At 35.2% G+C, this 25,219-nt stretch overlaps 1 protein-coding gene across 5 annotated transcripts in view; it reads right to left on the bottom strand.

Annotated features, from left to right (window-relative positions):
- Positions 1-25,219, bottom strand: part of LOC105720554 (uncharacterized) — a 382,182-nt gene that overhangs the window by 55,473 nt on the left and 301,490 nt on the right. For 4 of the 5 annotated variants that reach the window (XR_010343018.1, XR_001108180.2, XR_010343017.1 and 1 more), the window contains exon 4: positions 11,997-12,050. The exons of the other annotated variant lie outside the window; for it this stretch is intronic. The gene's annotated coding sequence lies outside the window, so the exon portion shown is untranslated. The remainder of the gene's footprint in view (positions 1-11,996; positions 12,051-25,219) is intronic. 5 annotated transcript variants of the gene reach the window in all.

The following is a 25,219-nucleotide window of genomic DNA, read 5'->3' as shown; positions in this document are numbered from 1 at the left end:
AATACCCATGCCCAAGAAGATTAAATTCACAATGTTTAGCATCCAATCAGATATCATCAGGCATACAAAGAAGCTGGGAAGTAGGACCCATAGTGAGAAAAGTCATATAATGTAAATTACTATAATGTTAGATATTGCTATGGTCTGAATGTCTGTGTCCCTCCACTCCCATTCACATGTTGAAACCTAACCTCTAAAGTGATGGTATTAGGTAGTGGTGCCTTTGGGAAGTGATTAGATCATGAGGGTGGAGTCCTCATGAATTCAATTAGTGACCTTATAAAAGAGGTTAAAGGAGGCCTGTTTGCTCCTTCTGGCATGTGAGGACGCAGCTAGAAATTGCCATCTATGAGGATCAGGCCCTCACTGGATATCCAATCTGCTAGCACCTTGATCTTGGACTTCCTAGCCTCCAGAACTGTGAGCAATAAATCTCTGTTGCTTATATACCACCCAGTCAATGGTATATTTGTTATAGCAGCCTAAAGGGACTAAAATAGGAATAGTCATAAGAAATTATGGGAATGCAGCAGAAAAGACAATTAACTCTGCTTGGTGAGTATGGGTGAGGCAGATATTCAGAGAAGGATTACTGGAGGAGATGAGAGCTAATGTAAAAATTGAAGAATGAGTATGTGTTAGTCAGGCCAAGGTAAGAGAAAAGGCATTTGTGACAGAGACCACAGAATGTACTGTGGCACAGAAGCATGGAATTACAGATTCCATTTGCCTAAACAACGTATCAGTGGTTTACCCTGGCTGAAAGTAGGGAAGAGAACGAGAAAGATCAGGAGAGCTGTGTAGGCATCAAGACTTGGAGTGTGCCATGTTGGCAAATTATTTTTCTGTAAAGATCCAGAGAGTAAATATTTTGGGCTTTATGAACCACATATAATCTTGGAGACTCGTTTCTGTGGCCTTTGGGCTGTAGACTACAGGTAAGTAATGGGGCATGACTGAAATTTTTTTAAAGGAAGAAACAATTTAAGTTTGCATTTTAGATAGGTCACTTTGCCTAATATGTGGAGGAGGCTTTTGAGGCGATATGGCAGGGAGACTCTTCAGGGAACTGTTGTGTTAGCTCAGTTGAAAGATAAAGGGGCGCTTGGCTGTATGAGTCTGAAACGCTGGAGAGAAGGCAAGGTTGGAATTAAAGATTTGGGAGTTATCATTATATATTTTAGTTTAAACCTCAAGCATGGATAAAATCATGCAAGGAGAGTATGTTGAGAGACAATACCCTTTTTACATGATTTTATTATCTTCAATAAAGAGAACTCTTTATTGAAAGAATAATATGTGCTTGATACATTCACTTCTTAGTTCATTTATCCTTAATATAACTCTGTATAGATTGACCTGATGATTAGTCCCATTTTACAGATGAGGAACCGAAAGCTCTGAGAAGTTAAGCAGCTTACCCAGAACTACCAAGGAGAAAGAGTCTGAATTGGAATGGAAAGCCAGTTCATGTAGTTGTAAAGGTCCTGTTCTAGTGTTGATTACATACAGCTCCTCAGCTGTCTTTAAGACACAGAGCGGGTGGTCTTCAGCTACCCCTGTGGTGTGCTCTTCTCCTCACTGCATGTGTCTCACAGCACTTTGCCTTCACCCTTTAATGGAGATCCATGGAATTGTTCAGGTTGCTCACAAAAAAGAGAGGCAGTGTGTTGCTGCAGAATGCCTATTATGTTGCCATTTCCAAAGAATACACCTTGCTGCTTTGCAACCAATTTTGCCTCCAAGTCCTTGCGTTTAAACCAACACAACTGCCCTGCCACAAATCCTTCCAAACTTAAATTTCATGTAGTTCATACACACAGAATTCAAATGATCCTTGAGACACTATCCTGTAGTGAAGAATTTCTAAAAGTCAGTCCTAGCACTGCAACTGTTCGCAAAGAGAAACTGGCCAATATTCATAATTCTTCAAACATATGGTAAGGCAGAGCATATTTTAAATATCAAGAACATTTACTTGAGACCTTCCCACATGGTTTCAAAATTTTATTTGGGGTTTGGACACGCATCAAAACATGTATTTACCTGACAGATCGTGGCCTGCCTAAGCCTTCATGATGCATACGTTTTTCATGCCATGATATTGAATATACATATTAATTAAATGTTGCCTCTATTTCTGCACGCAAACTGAGAGTGGCTTTGATAGATACGCAGTACTTTGCTAAAGTAACTCCAGCATACTTCTCTTTACACAAGTTTCCCCATTTTATTTGTTTAGTATAAAAAACAAACACTGAGCATATGGAAGGAAAACAGGGACTGCTGAAAACTTTGAAAAATATTTTGTGTAGGTTTCATTTTGGTTACACAGGACTTAATGTTTTGAAGGATGTAGTGCAGATTTTTCTCTATTCCTAGGAAATTTGCTGATATGAGAAAAGGAGAATTGTGTGAGTCCTTGAACAAACACAAGCTTTGAGAGAAAGGCACATTGTGGACGGGAGCTCCATTTGACTCATAGGCTGCTGGGGGCCGAGAGGGGGGCACATTTCACAGAATTAGACCAGTCTTCTAGAAAAGCTTGAAAAGACCCTAAATGTTTTATTTTCCCAGTATTTTACCCTGCTTCTAGCAGATCTGATCTTTTAAAATTAGGAAGTTGAATAAAAATGCTTAAGATAAATGTTTTTTGAGTTGATTAGGATTAAGTCTCTATACCAGAAATCTTTAGTAACATGAATCATGAAACAATGAAATGATATAAATATGATAGGAACATGCTATCAGTTTAAAAACAAAAGTTTTGTAATGCTACAGATTGCTTTAGAAGGATGTAGCTCCAATTTTCTGAATTCCTGGCTTTTCCCCATCCCTGTTTCTTCCACATGTCCTCTGTGATTTCTTTCATATTGTCCCTTTGTTTCCACAAAGCCATCTTTCTCTGTTCAAAGTAGCTAAAATTCCACTTTTCACAAAAAAATCTACTTTGATTACAAGGAAGGAGGGATATACAGAGATGGGAAAATGAAAATGTTCTCTTTTCCTAGCAAAGTCACAAACATCTGGCTGTTCTTTGGCTTTAATTTCATATACAATGAAATGTAAAGCATCCCCAGACAAACATCTTATTATACCTGGCTGCACCTCTTCAGACTTTTCTAGGAATGTGGCTTATTGATAAATATTCCTGTAATATTAAATCCATAAACAAATGTATTCCTTTTCATTAATGTATCTAAAAGAATGTACTGTTTTTCTATGTAAAATTAAATATATTTTTTACATATAGAGACATATACACACTCATACACACATATTACTTTGCTATTTTTAAATGTTGAATTTAAAAATTCCTTTTCAACAGTAAACATAATAACATATCTTGTCTTTAGAACTGTGTTGTTTCTGTGAAACATGAGCTCTCTTGAGGATTTATAAGCTTTGAGAAATCTGGATATAACAAGAGGCCAGTGTCCCTGACATCTCATGAACACCCACCACTTGTTTTTTAAATAGTAAATGCAAAAGTACATTCTAATTAATAGCTATAATCCTCTTACTTGAAAGATTTATCATGTTGACTCTATTGCAAGTGTGCCACCTTACAGATCAGAAATTTCGAGTGAAGATTTGCTCTACAAATAAAAGAAGACATGGCTGCATATAAATCTGGGTGTGTGCATAATTAAAAGAGCTATAGAACCGAAAATGGGGAGGGAACAAACGATTCCGGGAATTGATGCCCATTGAATCTCTGCCCATTTCTAAAAAAGAACCTTGAAAAAAACATATCCTGGCAAAATATTGGTTTCCATTACTTTTCATTTTCTCTTGCCAGGATCAGAACCAGATGTTCTGTAATATAGCAAAGTCTGTTCTATTGGCATTTTTGGTTGTATTAACTTCAGGAACTACTGGAAATTTTATGTGAGAAGATTCACAGGTGATTATCATCCAAATTTTCTGAGACTTTAGGGGTTTTGATGGGGTTGGAGAAGAGATGGCATACAGCGAAAGTGTCCAAATATCTTGTGTTCTCCTCTTGATATGCTCATATTCATAATGAAACACATATGCTCATATAACTTATCTTACAACATATGGTACAATATAATTGAAGAAAGTCTATGCAATTATTTCACCCCTCCTAAAAAAGAAAACAGTTCTGCATTATTAATAAAAACGAGTCGGGACTTAGGGTGTGTGGTAGAGATACAGATTTTAAATATATCCCACCAAAATATCCTCTAAGTTTCAGTGGAAATAAGAATGAAACACTGTCCAACTAGGTTGCAGTTTGGGCTGCTGTCATTTCCTCTTCATCCCCCTCTTACCTCTAACCTGACCATAAAGTAAGCAATTTTAAAACGGACAACTAAAGCATGTAGAACTTGAATTTATGTGGGTGATCATACTTAAAATTAGATCCATGACTTGCACCCTCTACAAATTTTGTTGTATCAGTGAATGCTGGGAATGTCTCTTCAAGTGTAATACTGTATTAAAACCTCCTTCCCCCTTTCCTCACACTATATTTGATGAGCTGATCAAAGTACTTGCATCTAATACCATGTGTAGGATTGTATTCTGGCAATAACTACCAGAATCTGGCTGTGGAAAGAGGCTTACCACCCACCCACAAGGCTCCTGTCACAATGGTCTAACTATTGATTTGGTGTTGACTATGTGAGTGGGTTGCAATTAAATATGCTTATGTTTTTAATTTTAGAATGGCTAGTAGGCAAAGCAGCAAAAGGCGAGTGCATTGGTAAAGAAAAACAGGAAAATGTAGATAATAATATTTTGCTTTATGGTGAAATAACCTTTCTGCAGAGGCTCCCAATTCTTCATTTCACTCACTGTGTCAATGGCACAGTAGAAATACACAGAGCAAGTCTCTCAATAAAGGTAGGAAGTGAAGGTGGCTACTAGAGTGTCAAACTTCTTATGCACACCACACACACTACACAGACACACACACACACACACACACACACACACACACACACGAGGCCTTATGGGTGGGTTTTCAGCATAACTTTTCGTATACTGTAGGAAGAATGAAGATCAGAAAAGGTTTTCAATGAAGCCAAACAGCCTATGACCAGATGTTCAGAGAGTCCCTAGCCACAAGGCCAGGAGGCTGAGCTGGAGTCCTGACATGTTTCAAAAGCCTTTTCAGTAGAAGTGCACCCAGGTCAACTTGAAATATTAGGCCAATGTTCCCCTCAAACATATTAAACCTGTCAGCTATCAAAAGACTCAGCAAGCAAATTCTCCTTAGATTACCTTTTTTCCTTAATATCTAACAGTGAACAACACCATAGTTATTACTTCAAGTCTTAGCAAGAATTAATTGGTAACATACTGAAAGAGAGAAACATACATATGTGAAGTCCTGGGTGCCGGAACGTTGGAATTTTGGGAACAAAAAGATAGAAAAGGGAGATGCGGAGGTAGGGCAAAGTGTTTAGGGTCGGGATCTATCTGTTTCACAGTTTTCACTGAAATTGGCTTTGACAATGAAACTCCAAATTAAATTTAGACATGTTACAGCTTGCCAATTCCATGGATGATGTTTTGTTTTTCTTTATTTTCATTGCCCAGAGATGAATAACAATTGTGTGTTATTGTTCTAATTCCTGAAATGGGAAATCACCTTTGGAAAGAGGCTGCCTTCCTTCCAAAACGTGGGTTTTGGAATCTCTGGAAGCACCTAGAGATATTTTTCTTAGAAGGTTGGCAAAGTGTCCCATTGCCAGGGGAAAGGGTTTGTTATCATATCTGCCAGAGTATGAAATACAATTACCCCCTCTGTACCAATATGTTTCAAGCTGCTCCCAGACAGCTGGTCAGAGTTGATTTCAGCTACTATTCCGCCCCTCTCCTTCTCAGATAAAAGAGACTATCATGCCTTGATGAAGCCATGAGGACTTTAGATAGGGGCTTCTTGGCTTTCTGATGTTCCCCTGGGGTGGTGAAAGAGTATGTAAAAAAGCCAGCCTGGATGACTGCAGGAGGGCAGTCCTTAAATATATTAAAATTTAAATTGAAATATGTCAAATCAGGTGTGTCTTATATTAAACAGATATGATGACCGGACAGTTTATGCTCTGTGTGGTTTAAAGAAAATCAGCCCACTCTCTGTAGGTATGAACACTGCAAAGGGAAGAGGGTCATAATTCTGCTTCAGAAAGATGTCAAATACTGGAACGAATCATGTCCCGATGCTAGTTCTGCACTCTGGGAGCCAGTTGGGTTTAGGATTCAAAGAGTTGAATGCTAATTGTTGCAACCTAAGAGTTACCCAAGCTGACTCAGATAATTACAATTATTCTCCCTCCCTTAGAACCATGGCAGGAGGACCAGATATGCAGACCAAAGGACCCTCATCACTGAGTGGCCTGGGGCCATACGTGGCAGCACAAAGCAATAGCAGGAGCAGACAGGTGAGACTGTGTTCTCTCTCTTTGTACTGCATAAGCCCTCAGGTCAATAGAAGATTTAGGGGAAGAGAGAAGTAGATATTCTGGCTAACATGATACATATGGTATTAGAGCAATTTATTGGGGAAAAAAACGTACCTATGGCTATGGATATATTTGCTTACTTGGGTTTGTGGAGAAATTTACACTGATTATATTCATTAAACACTCTCTCAGCACTTATATTACAGAAAGGAAGCCTTAGGCTGGTAGAAACTCAGTAGTTTGGGATACAGTTGTTCAAATGTTACCAGCAATTTAACCCATGCCACAAATAAGAATCCAGTTCTGTCTCTTCCCAGTGCTCTATTTATTACAACAGACATTTCCTAGAATGTAACAACCTTGATATTTCCCTTTGATGATTCCTGACTTCCTTCATCTCTTACTGATTTATCCACTTATCCAATCAACAAATATTTGCTGAGGAACAATTATGTTTCAAACACTCTCCTAAATGCCGGGAATACAGAAGGGAAAAATACAAATTCCCTGTCACTATAGAGCTTTGTTTTTAATGAGATTTTTAAAAATGTTTTTCATTTGCAGATTCAGATTAAGAGAAATGTTAAAAAGAGTTAAGAAGGCTTAAGCCATGTTAAAAGCTGTAGCAAGTAGAACTTCTCAAAACCTCAACAATTTGGGCATGGCCAATGAAGTCTACCTCTTGAATATTTATATAGATTGTTTGATCAAACACTCCACCCCCACATAGGACATTATCTATGGAATTCCATTCTAATTTGTAGAGGATAAGAAATCATTTGTAGACCAACATGGAGTCAGGTTAGTGTGAGCTCAAAGCAAAACTGTAAGGTGGGCAAAGCCTACTTTTAGTATTTGTCCTTTGTCTTCTGTGTTCTCTGATATTTTTCCCACATAGTGGAAGCATCTCTTCACCCTACGGATGCAGCTTCATTCAATCTTTCACCTCTCTTCTATGTCTCAAGTCTACATCCTCTTCAGAGGGAGATATAAATATGATGAGAGTTTTAAGTGCTCTAACCCAAGTGATTTACCAGAAACCAGAGCATTAAGACGAATAAATCCCTAGCAGAATTTAAACCCGACTACTTCTAAATTTGGAATGTCAAGCATGGTTTGGCAGGAGGTAGAGCATAGGGAAGCATTGGAATGGTATTTGATCTTTCTGGGCATCTCTGAGTACTTGAGTTGGGGAGAGAATCATTGATGCCATTTTGGATATTATTATAGTGCTTCTGATGACATCGATACTAAGTTATGAAATACAAATTTTGATTAATAAATTTAAAATCTTTTAAGGTATAAATTTTTATCATTTTGGCTATTGCCTATTGCCAAACCATTAGTTGATACCTGTTAATAGACTTAGAAATTGTCAACAATACAGTCATGTAACTTTTTTATTAGTCATGTAATTTTGCGTAGCTTAAATGCATAATAAGCACTACATATTTCTAAAAACCTGAAAACACAGACATATCAAAATTGACCTCAGCTCTAGATATAAATGCAGATCCTCACAAATTCCAATTTAAGTAAACCTACAGAGACAGTTAAAAAAATAAAAACTCACAAACCAACACTGATACAGAAGAAAGACAATATATGCCAGAATCCCACAGTATAAGGCATATGAGTTTAATTTAGAAAAAATCTTACCCAAGATTTGCTTTTCAGTGGATCCTAACTACAAAAATATTAAGAAAGTATGCTGTATTTTGCATTATCTCTGAGAGAGACCCACAGCCCGTGCCAACTCGATTCTGCTTATGAGGTACTACTTTTGAGAGAAGCCTGAAGACTGTTCCTGTCCATATTATTCAAGCCTAGCTATTCACATCCACTCAGGTTTGGCAAATTACAAAAGCCAAAAAGGCAGTAAGTTCAAAATAAGCTTGCTTTGCAGCTTAAGAGGTATAGTTTCTACAAGTAAAGTGCATTAGGTCAAATAGAGATAAAATGGAGCCTGGAGCACTGCCAGCTTAGTAGTGTAGCATTTTATATGCTCCACTGGTTATTAAACAGTATGTTAGTGCCTACCAAAAGGAGAGAATTATGTCAGTTCTGGGCAACTCAACTTGAATCCGGCTGAGGAAAATCACAGGAGAAAAATCTATCATCTCCCAAGTTCAAGTAATCTAGACTCGCATTAATTAGTGAATATTAAGTCTGAAGATAGCTCACCTAATTTGAATAAGATCACAGTAAAAAGAAAAATTACCTTTAGAAAATGGTGTTTATAAACAGTAGAGTAAGAAACCCTAAAAAGAAATCTCTAAAAATAGATCTATTTTGGAAATAAGAAAAAATATTTCAGAAAACAAATTGGAACATTCAATAAATTTTAAAGATAAGGCCACTATAATGCTGTTAAACAATTAAGAGAAAAAAATCTGAAATAAAAAGACAATAGAATAGACTATAAACAGATGTAAATAAGAAATACCTCTAAGAAACAAATATGCAACTACTCAAGGTAGTAAAACACAAAACTGACAAAGCAGAAAATTTAATTAGTCAGTTAGTGTGCAGATTTGCAAATTACCCTACAGCTTAGGGCTTAAAATCCATCTTTTATATTTATGGTTCTATTTTTATATTATGATCTTTTATACTTATAGTTTTATTTTATTTATGGTTTATTTTTATTTTATTATTACAGATAAAATCCAAGAGAGATTTGGACAACAGATAATAAAACAAAAATGTAAGTATAAGAAATGCTTTGAAAAAGGAGCAAGAAGTGCTGGTCAAAATCAATGACATAACTTGAGGAAATATTCTGGACTAAAAAGTATTCATGTTTGCAGATGTATAGGTTTCCCACATTCTATGCTAAATAACTAGAAGAAGAAATACTTGAAATAGGAAGATTATGAAAATCTCCTCAAGCCCTGTGAATGTATCACAATGGCATGTGACTTTTCTCTCACAATAGAAATCAAGGGTAATGAAGACATCTGAGTAGACACTTCTGTAGTATAAGAGGACAGAAAGTTTCTCTTTCACATATTAAGAAAATATATTCTTTATATATATATATATATATTTTAAATTGTGTTTTAGTTTTGGGGTACATGTGAAGAACATGCAAGATTGTTGCATAGGTACATACATGGCAATGTGGTTTGCTGCCTTCCTCCCCATCACCTATATCTGGCATTTCTCCCCATGTTATCCCTCCCCAACTCCCCTCCCCCTGCTGTCCCTCCCCTAGTTCCCCCTGACAGACCCCAGTGTGTGATGCTCCCCTCCCTGTGTCTATGTGTTCTCATTGTTCAACACCCGCCTATGAGTGAGAACATGTGGTGTTTGATTTTCTGTTCTTGTGTCATTTGCTGAGAATGATGGTTTCCAGGTTCATTCATGTCCCTACAAATGACACAAACTCATCGTTTATTATGGCTGCATAGTATTCCATGGTGTATATGTGCCACATTTTCCTTGTCCAGTCTATCATTGATGGGCATTTGGGTTGGTTCCAAGTCTTTGCTATTGTAAACTGTGCTGCAATGAACATTCGTGTGCATGTGTCCTTATAATAGAACGATTTATAATCCTTTGGATTTATACCCAGTAATGGGTTTGCTGGGTCAAATGAAATTTCTATTTCTAGGTCCTTGAAGAATTACCGCACTGTCTTCCACAATGGTTGAACTAATTTACACTCCCAAGAAAATATATTCTTAGATATGTAACAACATTGAAAATATACTGCCTTTCACAGACTTGAAATTGAAGACCTAAAAATCCAGAAATAAGGTTAAATAAAAAAATTCAAGGACATGCAATAAGTAAAGAAACACGTTAAACAGATTTATTTTAAATTATCATTTTACATACAGAAGCTGGCGAGGCTACAGAGAAAAGAGAACACTTATACACTGTTGGTGGGAATGTAAATTAGTTCAGCCACTGCAGAAAGCAGTTTGGAAATTTCTCATAGAACTTAAAACTAAGCTACCATTCAACCCAGCAATCTCAGTACTATTTATATACCCAAAGGAAAATTGATCATTATACCAAAAAGATACTTGCACTTGTATGTTCATTGCCATGCTATTCACAATAGCAAAGACATGGAATCAACCTAGGTGCTTAACAGTGGTGGATTGGATGAAGAAAGTGTGGTACATATACATCATGGAATAGTATGCAGCCGTAAAAAATAATGAAATCATGTCATTTGCATCAGCAACATGGATGCAGCTGGAGGCCATTATCCTAAGTGAATTAACATAAGAAAAGAAAACCAATACCACATGTTCTCACTTACAAGTAGGAGCTAAACTTTGAGCACACATGGACAAAAACATGGGAAAAACAGACACTGCAGACTACTAAAGTGGAGAGGAAGGGTGGCATGGACTGAAAAACTACCTGTTGGGTAGGTACTATACTCACTACCTGGGTACAATATACCCATGTAACAATCCTGTGCATGTACCCTTGTATCTACAATAAAAGTTGAAAAAAGGAATAAAACAGAATATACAGATCAGTAGAAAATGAACAGAAATCCCATCAAAAATTCCATAAACATATATGTCATAATATATATGAAAATAACATTTTTAAGTTAGCAAATAATAAATGAATTATTTGACAAATTTCTCTAAAAGAATTAGGTGTTTGGAACAAAATATATTTTGGAGTCATTGCATACCACAAAAATAAATCCCAGATTATTATTAGGTAATAAAGTAAAAAAGCATATTAGATGAAAATGGATCTAATTATAGTAGAGGAAAGACCTTATTAAGCATAAGAGCAAGGAAATAAACAAATTCAAAGGAAATGTTGCTACGGAATGTAAATATTGTATGTATTATGTTAAAAAATGTATGTTTATTTTAAAATCATGAATTTTAAAAGTCAAATTAAAAGATGGAAGGCAAAGGCTGGGCACAGTGGCTTATGCTTGTAATCCCAGAACTTTGGGAGACCAAGGCCAGCAGATCACCTGAGATTGAGAGTTTGAGACTAGCCTGACCAACATGGAGAAACCCTATCTCTACTAAAAATGCAAAATTAGCTGGGCGTGGTGGCGCATGCCTGTAATCCCAGCTACTCAGGAAGCTGAGGCAGGAGAATCGCTTGAACCTGAAAGGCAGAGGCTGGGGTGAGCCAAGATCACTCCATTGCATTGGACTCCAGCCTGGGCAACAAGAGCAAAATTCCATCTCAAAAAAAAAAAAAAAAAAGGTGGAAAGCAATGTTTATCATCTATGAGAGCCAAGAGTGAATATTGGTAATATTGAAAAAGTTCTCAGAATTAACATAAAAAAGGAAAACAACTACACATAAATGAGTAACAGATATGAAGAAATTACTCACAAGTAGTTATCACAAATAATAAAGATGTTCAAATTCACAAGAAAGCTAAATATTTTTAAGTTATAAGAGGTTTATTTTGTCTATTTAATCAACAATTTTTTAAAATTAAAAGCTCTCTGGATAAGAGAGTATAAATTATATTAGACTACTGATATAAAGTGATATAACCATTTGTAGGACTGCTATAAAATATGTATCAAGATATATAAAACTGTTCATACTCACTGACTAAAATTCCACTTCTAAGGATGTTTCCCAATTAAACAATGAGGAATTTTCCTAAAAGATGCATACAAGGAAGTTAGACTCGGAGTAATGTACTGATTAAGTAAATTATCATATACTCATAAGATGAACTTAATGCAGCCATTAAAAATATTTATTAGTGGGTGATGGAATAGAATATGAAAAAAAATGATATAGTCATCCTTATGTAATGTTAAATTACCTGTATCATAGATGCTTTATTTTTATTATGTAGTTATGTTAATATTAATTAATTCAACAAATATTCATTGAGTATCTATAGTGAAGTAGAAAGTGATTTAGGCACTGAAGATACAACAATAAGCAAAACTCAACAAGACAAAAATTCCCGGCCTCACAGAGCAATTTTATGTTCAATTTGATACAATGCATACTGCTAGAAGGCAATATAGGCAAATATTAAGTCATTTCTGGATGGTGAGATTATGGATAGTTTTCAAAAATATTTTTACATTTTAGTTCTCTCAACCATATATTACTATCATACTAAAAAAATTAAAAATTACTTCTAAATCAGATGTCTTACTGAAGATGTATTTTAACAGAACTTCTTAATGTTAACATACTATTAAATTGTTTTTATAATGTTGAAAATGTCCCTTGTGTTCATAATCTGAAATTAAAATCAGAAGCATCATTTTAATTGTGGTTATCTAATTAAAATTCTAAAAAGGGACATATCTGTAGTCCACTATTTCTAGAAATATCCTCCTTACATGCGCCAGTGAAATTTACCAGCATGCCAGGTATTTCCGAGGCACATCTGACACCCTAATTCCAATTATCTATTTAAAATAATATTATTTTGTTTGTAATGCATCTCTTTCCTCTTGCATTGAGGTTCTGTCTGACACTAGCAGAAACAAATTGCAAAACAACACAACAAAGGTTTTCCTCACAGCTGCTTCAACCAGATGGTAGATCTGAGCTTCTGGAAACATATTAGAAAAGCCTATTCCCATATAAAGTCTATCCCAAGTTCAGACATTTCTAAGTCCCTTGCAAGACACAGAAGACTAAAATGCTTTTCTATACAGTGATTTCCATTTTCTTGCTATCAATTGTCTTGACCTCATAGGTTATCTCTGGCTCCTCTATCATCATATATGTATTATATAACACCGTAAACTAAAGACATTTACAAGGTAATTCTGTTTTTACCTTTTGGACTCCTTATATTTTATGATGCCTTTTCAGAGAATCATTATACTTTATAACAACTCTTTCTGCAATGAGATGAACTTTTCAGGGAAGATATGAAGACACTATTGAAAGCAGCCGCTGCAAATAGTCTTAGGAACAACCACAAAGGGTTGAAAAACAAGTGTCCTCTCTTCTGGACACGAATCTCTAGATTTTCTTCCATATGGACAACCAGAAAACGAAATAATAAAATCACTTGCTTATAAGATTACCACAATGTGGCAGTGGCTATTACAAGCTTTTTAAACTTTTTAGATGCCATGTACATATGATTTGTGACCCTGAGTTGGCAATTTACTGTACCTAAACCAGTGAGCTAAAAGCATTGCCCTCTCTGTGGTGGACATCTAGAAAGCAATACCAGGACCTGATTTCCTCCCAGCTAGGCAAGAATTTGGGTTAGGTTACTGTCTAAATTGTCACCCTGAAGACCAGCTCCAATCATGTAATTTTATTGCACAAAAATTTTAATGGCTCTCTTACTGTCTACAGAATGAGGCACAAACTCTTCAGTCCAGTATTTAAGAAGCTACGTGACATGGTCAAGCTGTTTTCTAGTTTTATATTCTTTTGGCCCATATACCCCTGGGTTTCTTAAAATATTCATGGCTCACATTTTGAGAATGACTCTGTCAAAATAAAGCTTAGTAGACAACTTGATCATCATTTAAATTATCTGTTTCACCTCCAAATTTTAGTTCACATTATTCTATTTTCTTTTCTTAAAACTCAGCCTTAATTCTGATTATGTATTGAAATCTTTCTTGCCAAAGCTGAGAAGCGTTCTTTTTAACCTTTGACTCCACATGGATGATACACTGGGAAGGTAATTGGATTTGGAAACTGGAAACTATTTGCATAATTTGGGCAAGCCTCCTAACTTTCCAGAAACCTCCATTTTTTCATCTGTAAAATGGGCCACTTATTCATTCAGCAAGATTTTATCGACTACTTCTATACATTAAGCACTTTTTCAAGAACCAACTCTCCATAAATGACTTTTCTCAGCCTCCACCATACTCTGTGCTGTCAGGGAGCACCAGAGAGTTTGAAGCTCCCTGGCTTTGAACTGTTGAAGCAGTGTTTCTCAAAGTACGGAACCAGAAATAGCAGCAGTAACATCACCTGGGAATTTGTCAGAAATGAAAATTCTCAGACTTCACGCCAGATTGACTAATTTAAAAATTCTGGAGGAGAGAACGAGCAATGTAGGCATTAACAAACCTAGGTGATTCTGATGCAGGAAATATTTGAGAACTATTATATTAGAGAAAAAGCTAGAATGAAGTCTCACATAAAACACTTTCAGGAGCTATTTCCCTAATTCACCTGTTTCTGTCTTCTCTGGTGGCCCTAATGTATTAATTATGATTAAGTATCATTATAACCCTGGCCTTCTCAGTCCTGTATAGTTCTCCATCTCATCTAAGCCTTGGCCTTATCCTGCCCTTTAAATATTTCCAGTGTACCCTAATCCATTGAGCTCACTGCTTTTTGTCTGGGTTTCAGCTGCTTTCTGTGTTATACTTTTGAATCTCAGAACTAGAGTATTAAATTAATCATATTAATCAAATTTTTGGTTTATTATCACCATTGTTCTGCAAAAGATTCTTCTTTTGCTTCATTTAATCTCATTCATGTTAGTTCCACTTCCATTTTCTCATCTCCTCCTCGGCAATTTCTGTAATAAGTCTCCTATTTGTCTTTGACTATAGACAGTCATACATCGTGTAACAGCTGGAATACATCCTAGGAAATGTGTCATTAGCTGATTTTGTCATTGTGTGAACATGATAGCTTGTACTTACACAAACTGAGAAAGTATAGCTCAGCACGCACCTAGGCTAAATGGTATAGCCTATTGCTTCTAGGCTATACACCTGTATAGCATGTTACTTTACTGAATACTATAAACAATTGTAACTATTTGTGTAGCTAAACACATCTAAACATACAAAAGGTACAGTAAAAATGTGGTATAAAACAGGGTCCTCAACCCTTGGACCATGGACCAGTACCAGTCTGTGACTTGTTAGGAGGAATCTGGTGGCACATAAGGAGATGAGTGGCAGGCAAGGAAGGAAGCTGAGCTCCGCCTCCCATCACATCAGCAGTGGCATTAAATTTTTCATAGGAGCAGGAACCCTATTGTGAACTGTGCATGCAAGAGATAAAATATAGGTTCTATGCTCCTTATGAGAATCTAAGGCCTGATGATCTGTCACTGTCTCCCATCACCCCCAGATAGGATTGTCTCATTGCAGGAAAATAAGCTCAGGAGTCCAACTGATTCTACATTATGGTGAGTATGTAATAATCATAGAAATAAAGTACACAATAAAGGTAATGAGCTTGAATCATCCTGAAACCATGCTTCCCATGGGCCTCCCACCCATCTGTGGAAAAATGGTTGTATTTATCTGTATTCATGCTGCTGCTAAAGACATATCTGAGACTGGGTAATTTATTAAAAAAAAAAAAAAGGTTTAATGGACTCACATTCTATGTGGCTGGGGAGACCTTGCAATCATGACAGAAGGGGAAAGCATATCTAACAAGGTACATCTGATTCTCAAGTGAGAATGAAAACATGTGAGATGAAAGGGGAAACTTCTTATAAAACCGTCAGATCTCATGAGACTTACTCACTACAGTGAGAACAGTATGGGAGAAACTGTCCCCGTGATGTAATTATCTCCCACCGGATCCCTCCCACAACATGTGGAAATTATGGAAGCTACAGTTCAAGATGATATTTGGGCGGGGACACAGCCAAACCATATAAATGGTCTTCCACAAAATGGTTCCCTGGTGCCAGAAAGGTATAAGATAAAAAATGGTACATCTATATAGTGTACTTGCCATGAATGGAGCTTGTAGGACTGAGAGCTGCTCTTTCATAATAACACTTAGTTTAAAACATAAACAGATTATACCACCATACATATTTTCTTTATATTCATATTCTGTAAGCTTTTTTCTTAGTTTTTGCTTTTACTTTTTAAACTTTTTTGTTAAAAACAAAGACACAGTCACACACATTAGCTTAGGAGGCCTACATAGGGTCACAAACATCAATATCACTATCTTCCATCTCCACATCTCGCCTCAATGGATGGTCTTCAGGAGCAATAGCACACATGGAGCTGTCATCTCCTATGATAATAATGCCTGGTTTCTGGAACCCGCCTCTTGAAGGACCTGCTTGAGGCTGTTTTAAAGTTAACTTTTTCTTTGTAAGTAGAAGGAGTAAACTTCAAAGTGATGGTAATCAAAGTCTAGTATAGTAAATATACAAACTAGTAATGAAGTATTTTATTACCGTTATCAAATGTTATGTCCTGTACATAATTGTATGTGCTATCCTTTTATATAACTGGTAATGCAATAGATTTGTTTGCACCAGCATCACCACACACATGTGAGTAATGTGTGGTGCTACAATCTTATGATGGCTATGACATCACTAGACAATAGGATTTTTTCAGTTCTACTACAATCCCAAGGTATCACCACGATATATGTGGTCCATAGTTGACTGAGAAGTTGTTATGTGGTGCATCATTGTATTTTAGTTTATATGCCTAGAAATGTATTTTATGCAGTGTTCAGTTTATTATTGTTCTCACTGAGCTTATGTGTGTATGTGTTTGTCTGTGTTGTTCTGTTCTTGTTCATTGCTTCTGACTGATTGATGACATTTGATTGTATGCATCCACTCCATTTTAGCTGTATGTTCTACCAATGGTGAACTACTAATGTGCCTCCAATTCCCTGCTAATGAAAACAAATCTTTGGCGGATAGATTTGTACAAGTCTTCATATAGACCTATGAGGGAGGATTGCTAGGTCAGGAGAATACACATTCTTAGTTTGACTAAGGACTGCTAGATTGTCCTCTGTGATCACTGCACCATCTACATTCTTCTAAGAAATTATGAGTATTGCTGTTTCCCCACATCTCCACCAACATGTGGCATTATGAAACTTATTATGCTTGAAATTAATGATGGTTAGTGGTTTTAAATTGTTACTTTGATTTACGTTACCTTTCTCTGATTACTAATTGTATTTAATAGCTCGTGTGTGTTAGCTATCTGTTTATCTTTTCATAAATCAGCTGTTCATCAACTTGCCAATTTTAACATTAGATTTTCTTTTTTCCTATTGAATTTTAAGAGTTCCTTATATATCCTAGATAGCACTAACTTTTCTATTTTATAAACTAAAAATATCTATCCTAATATTTGACTTCACTGTAAGCTGTCTCTATACTGCTTTTTGATACATAAAAGATTTTAATTGTGGCATAAGAAACTCTTAATTTCTAAACTTTTTTCTCTTGTCCTTTTATCTTTCTCATTTAGTTGTAATTTTATCTGAAATTCATTATTTTTAAATGTAGTATGGGGTAGGGATGTGTATATTGTGAGCTAGTTTCTCAACACCACCTGCTAAATATTCTTTCTCTGATTTTTTGGTGCCAATTTTATGTGCCTGTAAATATATGCGTATCTGTTACATTGTCTATATATAAATAGTTCTTTCTTTATGTTTTCTTCCATTACATATTTAATGCAAGTATATTTCTTATAGCCTATAGCATACTCTAACATCTGGAGAGGCAGGTATCCTCTCTTTGACCCCTTTGTTAACATTTGAAAAGGTTTGGATATTTGTCCCTGCCCAAATTTCAGGTTGAATTGTAATCCCCAATGCTGGAGGTGGGGCCTGGTGGGAGGTGTTTGGGTCATTGGGGTGGATCCTTCCTGGCTTGGGTGCTATCTTCACCATAGTAAGTTCTTGTGAGACCTGGTGGTTTAAAAGTGTGTGGTACCTCCCCCCACCTCACTCTCTGTCTTTTGCTTCTGCTTTCACCATGTGACATGCCTGCTCTCCCTTTGCCTTCTGCCATGACCAGAAGCTTCCTGAGGTCTCCCCAGAAGCAGATGACACTATGCTTCTAGAACAGCCTGCAGAACCATGAGCCAATTAAACTTTTCTTATAAATTACCCAGCCTCAGGTATTTGTTTATAAAAATTTGAGAATGGCATAATACAACTTTGATAAGCTTATGTGGCCCTTCATATTTCTTTGAGTTAAAAACACATTGATCAAATTCTTATAAACTGCCAGCTGGGATTTTGATAGACATTATATTCAGTTTATTAATAAATTTGGAGAAAACTGAGGTTTTCATAATATTAAAGCTTTCCATACGAAAGAACAGAATATCTCATTTTGTTCAGTCTTCCTTAATAAAGTTTTAAATCCCATAGAGATCTAATTTATTCTTTTTGATGTTAAATTCCTAAGATTGTACTTTTTTTGCTATTTTGAATATTATTTTCAGTTTATCACATATTTGGATGATCTTTGCTGCTGTAGAAAGATATTTATATAATAATAGTTGGTGTCCAAATTTTCTTTTTCTTATGTAGATAATCACATAATAAAAATGGAATGTTTAACCTCTTCTTTTCAAATTCTTATACTATTGGCCAGCTCTCTTGGATCATATTAAATACTAGGGGTAATGCTAGCATCCTATCTATTTCCTGTCCTAAAGGAAATATGCTTAAAGTTTTCCATTAATATTATTCATTCAAGGCTTTTGTACATGAACTTTATCAAGGTAAAAATGTTATTTTCTATCCTTAGTTTGATATTTTCAAATCATAAATAGGTAATTTAACTTATTCAATGTCTTTTTAATAATTATTGAAATAAATATGTGGTGGTTATGCTGCATTATGCAGCTACATTATGTGATATTGAAACATCCTCATGTACTTGGGATAACCAAGAAATACATAAAAGCCAACTTATTAATGTGTTTCTTTTATAGTTAGTGTGTTTTAAAAATTAAATTTCATAATTTTTTGCCAAATTCAAGTTTGCTGAGATATTCTCCTATGTTTTCTTCCAGGATTTATGTCATCTTAATACTTATAATTAGACTTAATGTATTTTAAAATTGACTTATAATTCACATACCATAAGGTCTACCCTTTTAAAGTGTACAATTCCACGGATTTTAGTATATTCACAATGTTATATACAATCATCAATATGTAATTCCATAACATTTCTATCACCCCAAAAAGAAACCCAACACCCATTAGCATTCACTCTCGTTCTTATCTCCCCTAAGCCCCTGGCAACCTCTAATCTACTCTCTGTCTATGGATTTCCCAATTTGGACATTTAAAATAAATCAATCACTAATTATTTGGCATTTTGTGGTTGATTTCTTTGGTTTAGCATGTTTTCAAGTTTCATCAATGTTGTAGGGTGTATCTATATCATTCCTTTCTATGGCTAAATAATATTCTATCAAATGGATATATCACAGATGGGTTTATCCATTCATCAAATGATGAACACTCCCTTTGTTTCCACTTTTTGGCTGTGATGATGTTGCTGTGAAAATTTACAAATAAGTTTTATGTGAATATATGTTTTTAATTTTCTTGGGTATATACTTAGGAGTAGAATTGCTGTATCACAATTAACTCTGTGTTTAGGTTTTCTGAAGAACTGCCAAATTGTTTTACAAAGAAGCTGCACCATTTTACATTCCCATCAGTAATGTATGAAGCTCACAATTTTTTTCCTTAACACTTCTTGTTTGTCTTCATTATTGCCATTAAGTAGGTATGAAGTGATATCTTTCTGTGGTTTCAATTTTCATTTTCCTTTCTTTTTTTTCTTTTTGAGATGGAGTCTCGCCCTGTCACCCAGGCTGGAGTGCAGTGGTGTGATCTTGGCTCACTGCAACCTCTGCCTCCCAGGTTCAAGCGATTCTCCTGCCTTAGACTCCCAAGTAGGTAGGACTAGGTGCATGTCACCACGCCTGGCTAATTTTTTATATTTTTAGTAGAGATGAGCTTTCACCATGTTAGCCAGGATGGTCTCAATCTCCTGACCTTGTGATCTGCTCATGTTGGCCTCCCAAAGTGCTGGAATTACAGGCATGAGCCACTGTGCCTGGCCTTAATTTACATTTTTCTAAAGACTGATGATATTGATCATCTGGTCATGTACTTGTTGGCCATTTGTATTTCTTCTTTGGAGAAATATTATTCATGGTCTAAAATCAAGGAATAGTCTTCCAACTTTATTATTCTTTTCAAAGTTGTTTTGGCCATTCCAGGTACTTTTTACTTTCATATACATTTTAGAAACAGTTGGTCAATTCCGACAAATATGTGCTGGGATTTTCTTTGATATTAGGCTGAATTATTAATCAATTTTGTAAGATTTGACATCTTAACAATCTTGAGTGTTCTATTCCATTAATATGGTATATCTCTGCATTTATTTAGATATTATTTAATTTCTCTTGGTGATATTTTGTAGTTTTTAACACATAGATCAGGTACATTTTTGCTAAACTTACCCCTGAGTATTTCAGATGTTTTATGCTATTGTAAATAGGATTTTTTATTTCAATTTATGATTGCTTGAATTTAGAACTACAATCAATTTTAATATATTGTTTTATTCTGCAACTCTGCTAAATTCACTTGTTAGTTTTAGTAGCTTTTCTGCAGATTTTGTACAATCATGTTGTTTTTTGGTAAAAGTTTGTTCCTCTCTATGTAATGTGCCTTTCTTCCCCATCTCTGGATGCTTATAACTTTTTATTATTATGTTAAGCAATTTGATTAAAATAGGACTTGTTTGTTTGCATGTATGCATGCTGAGGTTGTGTATTATAATGTTTATTTTATTTATGGTTCATTGAACTTCTTGGATCTGTTGTTTATAATTGTCAAATTTAGAATTTTTTAGTATTATGTTTCATTATTTTTTTTAACTTTCCTTCTACATCATTTCTTTCTGGGATGCCAACTGCAAGTGTATTAGTCTTCTTGTGTTTGCTTGATTTTGTCCTGCAGGTCACTGGTTATACTTTTAGGTTCCTTTTCAATGTGTGCTTTATTTTGAATAGTTTCTATTACTACATCTTCAAGCTCACTGACATCTTTTTCTGCTTTCTCTGCTGTCAATCTCATTCCATTATACAGTTTTCACATTACAGATCTTTCATCTTTACCCTTACATAATTATACTTTCTTAAGCATACGGAGCATATTAATGATAGTTGTCTCAATGACTTAATATACTACTCCCTTATCAGGGTCGGTTTCTACTCATGAAGATTTTTTTCCCTGGCTATTGGTCATATATTTCTACCTCTTTGCCTACCTAACAACTTTTATTATAAAATTTATATTTGTAGGTACTAAATATGGTTATTATTTTAAAGAGTGATGGCCAATACTCTGGCGCATGAGTTATATCTACATTGGGTTCCAGGAGCATCAATTATTCCAACTGTATCTCACTCTAGGTGTTATTTTATCTACTGACTTGCAGTAGTTCTTTTTTAAGTTTTGTGAAGTTCCTCCCTCAGACACTCAGGTCATTATTAAGCATAAAAATAACAGAGACCATCTATCTGGATCTCCAGAGCTCTAAATTTATACAGCTTTCTTTTCTCTGATCTGTTCTACTTATTCAAACCACATCAACTTCCCTAAACTTTTATCTGTCTTTATAATTACAGAGACTACGAAACTCTTGATTGGGTTTTTTCTCCCTCCTCTGCAGCCTGGAAACTACCTTCAGGAAGTGAGTTGAAACAATTGTTCTCATTTATTTCCTTTTTCCTCAGTGGTCATAGTCTCTGACTGCTCTTCAATGTCTGAAAAGAATCTAATCAGATATTTTCCTATTTTCTAATTTTTATGAGAGGATGTTAAATCCCATGCACTTTATACCACGGAGCTAGAAGTAGAAATCTCTTCCCTCTGTGTTTGCTTTTCTTCCTATTCAACTCCGACTTCATGGACCATGGTCCATCATTATAGTCACTTCTTGTAAAATCTCTCTTTATCTCCTATAATCATCAGGTACAGCCTCAGCTTCCTGTGTTCACCTAAAGACTTTTATATCTTCATCTAATTTGATGAATGTTTATGAAGAATGTTACACAACTTGTTAAACTGATACTATATTAAATTTGTAATTACAAAACTTAAGTAGCCATGTAACTCCACCCAGAAATTTTACTATCCTTAATTTTGTCCTCCTTATTCAATCAGATGACCATTTCATACATTCTCCTCTATCTTTAAAAACTCCTATGCCCGCCAATGTCACTTCCAAATCAATTTTAATTGATATCCTCACCTTATAGTTTTCCTACACACTAATAAATTAGAAACAGTCTGACAGATACCCCCTTAGTTTTTCATCACCACATCTAAAATTCAATCTACATTCTTACTCATTTTTTTTTTACCCCATAACAAGTGATGATAGGATAAGTTCCTTATCTTTTAAAGGTTGGCCTTTTGAGAAAATCTCATCCCCTCTTGCCTTTACAAAAACTTTGACTATATTTTCACTGTTTCCAATATTATTAGTGTCTCCATCTTATTGGTTCATACATGTAAAAAGAAGATAAAGCTACTTCTACTTCCCCTCTTTTAAAAATTTCCCTTGACCCCACAAATATCCCTACAGCTATTTCCCCATTTTTATCTACTCTTCTATACAGTAAATGTCTTGAAATTCTAGTCTATACAAATTGGTTACACTTGATCTCCTGTGATTTCCTCTTTAGCTCATTCAAGTTAGGCTCCCATCTCTACAATTCCACCATATATATTTCAAGTCATAATATACTTCTTCACTCAAACCCAAATCCAGAATTTTTCTTAATTCCTTCCTTTTTAAATTTTTTATATTCAGTTTTTCAGAAAGTGCTGTTAATTTTACATATGAAAACCACCTCAAATCCATACAGTTTCAGTCTATCATCAGTACTGCCATCCCAGGCTCCAGTGTTATTGCATGCCTTTCTTACTGCAACAGATAAGCTCTGAACTGATGTGCTTTCTTCTATCATTGTTTTCCCAAACCCATTCTTAACATAGTACTCATGGTAGTTTATACAACACAAAATTATACAACTGTATCATGCAGTTTCCTTAGATCGACCCTGTTAACATGGCTTGTAGCACTCTATGTAAGCTGACCTAATGTCTTCTTTCTACTCCATCTTCTACCATGGTCTTCCACAGTCACTATTCTTTTGACACTGGCTTTTCTTTACTTGGAAGAGCTCTTTCCTGCCTTAGCAACTATATATCCTTAATGATCCCTCTGCACATTTCCTCTTCCCTGGAACTTCACATAGGTGCCTCCTTGCCAGGACTCTAATCTGCAAGTCCTCGGGATGGCCTCCTTCCATCATCCATCTATGTGAATCTCCACCTTCATTGTTACTTTCTATCAGTTGTCCATGTATTTCCTTCATAGAACCTATTTCTAGATGCATCTTCATTTTCTTTTTCTCCTCTTCATCTCCTGCTCCCATTTGGATGTATTTTTCCTTGACAGCAGGGACATTGTTTTAGTAGTGCCTAGCACATAACATGTACTCAGGAAATATTAGTTGAATACTGAATTGTAATCCTCGCTGCATAATGAAGCCAGCTGCAAATACTTCACAAGGTTGTTGTGAAAAAGCTTTATAAGATCTAAAGGAAGAGGAGAGGACATCAGAATTATTAAGCATTTACTCTGTGTTAAGAAAAATACTAAACACTATATATAATTATTTAACTTTGTCATTATAGCTACTTTTATGTATGAATATCCCATTTTTATTACGTATTATTGTCCCATTTTCAGATGAAAACAAGGCTCAGATGAGTTCACTGCCTTTTCTGCTTTCAGAGAGTAAGTAGCCAAGCTTGGATTTGACTACAAAGTCTGCGCTCTTTTTAACTACATTAGTCATCAGAAACATTTTACAAATTAGTTATTATTTCCTCTGTGTTCTTATTGTACTTAAAATATTTTTCATGTTCTAAATATTTGAGCAAATTATCTTGTCCCAAAATTATAAGCTTTATTTAGTAGTGGCTTATGCTTTCTTATCTTTTTCATTTTTCAGTTCTACTACATTGTCTGGCATACAGAAAATACTCCATAACATTTTGTGATCTTAAGTGAATTGAAGGCTGTTAACCTTTTGGATAAAGTGCTTACCCTATTTTTTAGTCTGATGTTTGCCTGAGGGTAATGTTCTTGTTAAGAAACTGACCAAGTGCAAAGGATTGGTGCATTTTACTGTTGCATTTATTCTATTTCTCAGCTCTGGAGATTATCTAGGTGAAGTCACTTGAAAAATTCACTTTAAAGGGAACTCCACAGTTGAATATGCATCACAGAAGACAAAGTAAAATGAGAGTTTGGTCTCACATGGAATGAAAAAGGTCAAGAAGTTATTGGCCTTATGGTTGGCAGTTCCTGGTTAAAAAAAAAAAATGCATTTTCTATTCCCAGATTTTTGAAAAGGAATAAGTGGATTTTTTTCAACGTTAAAGATTTGCTGCTGCTATGTCCAATAGACAAGAGAATGAGAATTTATCCTCATGGCTTGTGATTAAAAAACATTGTTTCTGAATCCATAGTTTAACCCAACAGTATTCTTATGAGACATACCTATATTTCATTAGAAAAACTAAAATCTAAAAGAGTTAATTTTCCTATAAAGCATTCTACATCTACCTCTACCGTACTAGATTTTAAGTTTAAAGTTTTGCAGAAAAACTTTTTAATAACTTCGAACTATACAATTATTAAGAAGTCTTGAAAGTGAACTCCTAGTTTCTAAACTTTCTTGCTCATACATTATACCTTATTTATTTGTATTTATCTCACTATATTATTTTGTCATCAGAGTTTCACACTTTCTGTTGTATTACATCATTGCATGGATGTATCAAGAGCATTAAATGTATAAAAATTTGAGAAAATTAGGTGAGTCAAACTGAACAATTTATACCTTTAAAGCTTGGGACACAATAAATTTATCATACAGAAATATTGGCAGTTACATTCCACAATTCAAGCATTTTTGATAGATATTTTCCCCCTGAATGAGTATCTTACC

The sequence above is a fragment of the Aotus nancymaae genome, unplaced genomic scaffold (genome assembly GCF_030222135.1).
Source record: "Aotus nancymaae isolate 86718 unplaced genomic scaffold, 86718_ANA_hifiasm-v0.15.2.pri h1tg000016l, whole genome shotgun sequence".
NCBI classification, from domain to species: Eukaryota; Metazoa; Chordata; class Mammalia; order Primates; family Aotidae; genus Aotus; species Aotus nancymaae.
The sequence above is the reverse complement of the archived record's forward strand: the minus strand, read 5'-3'. Positions and strand labels throughout refer to the sequence as shown.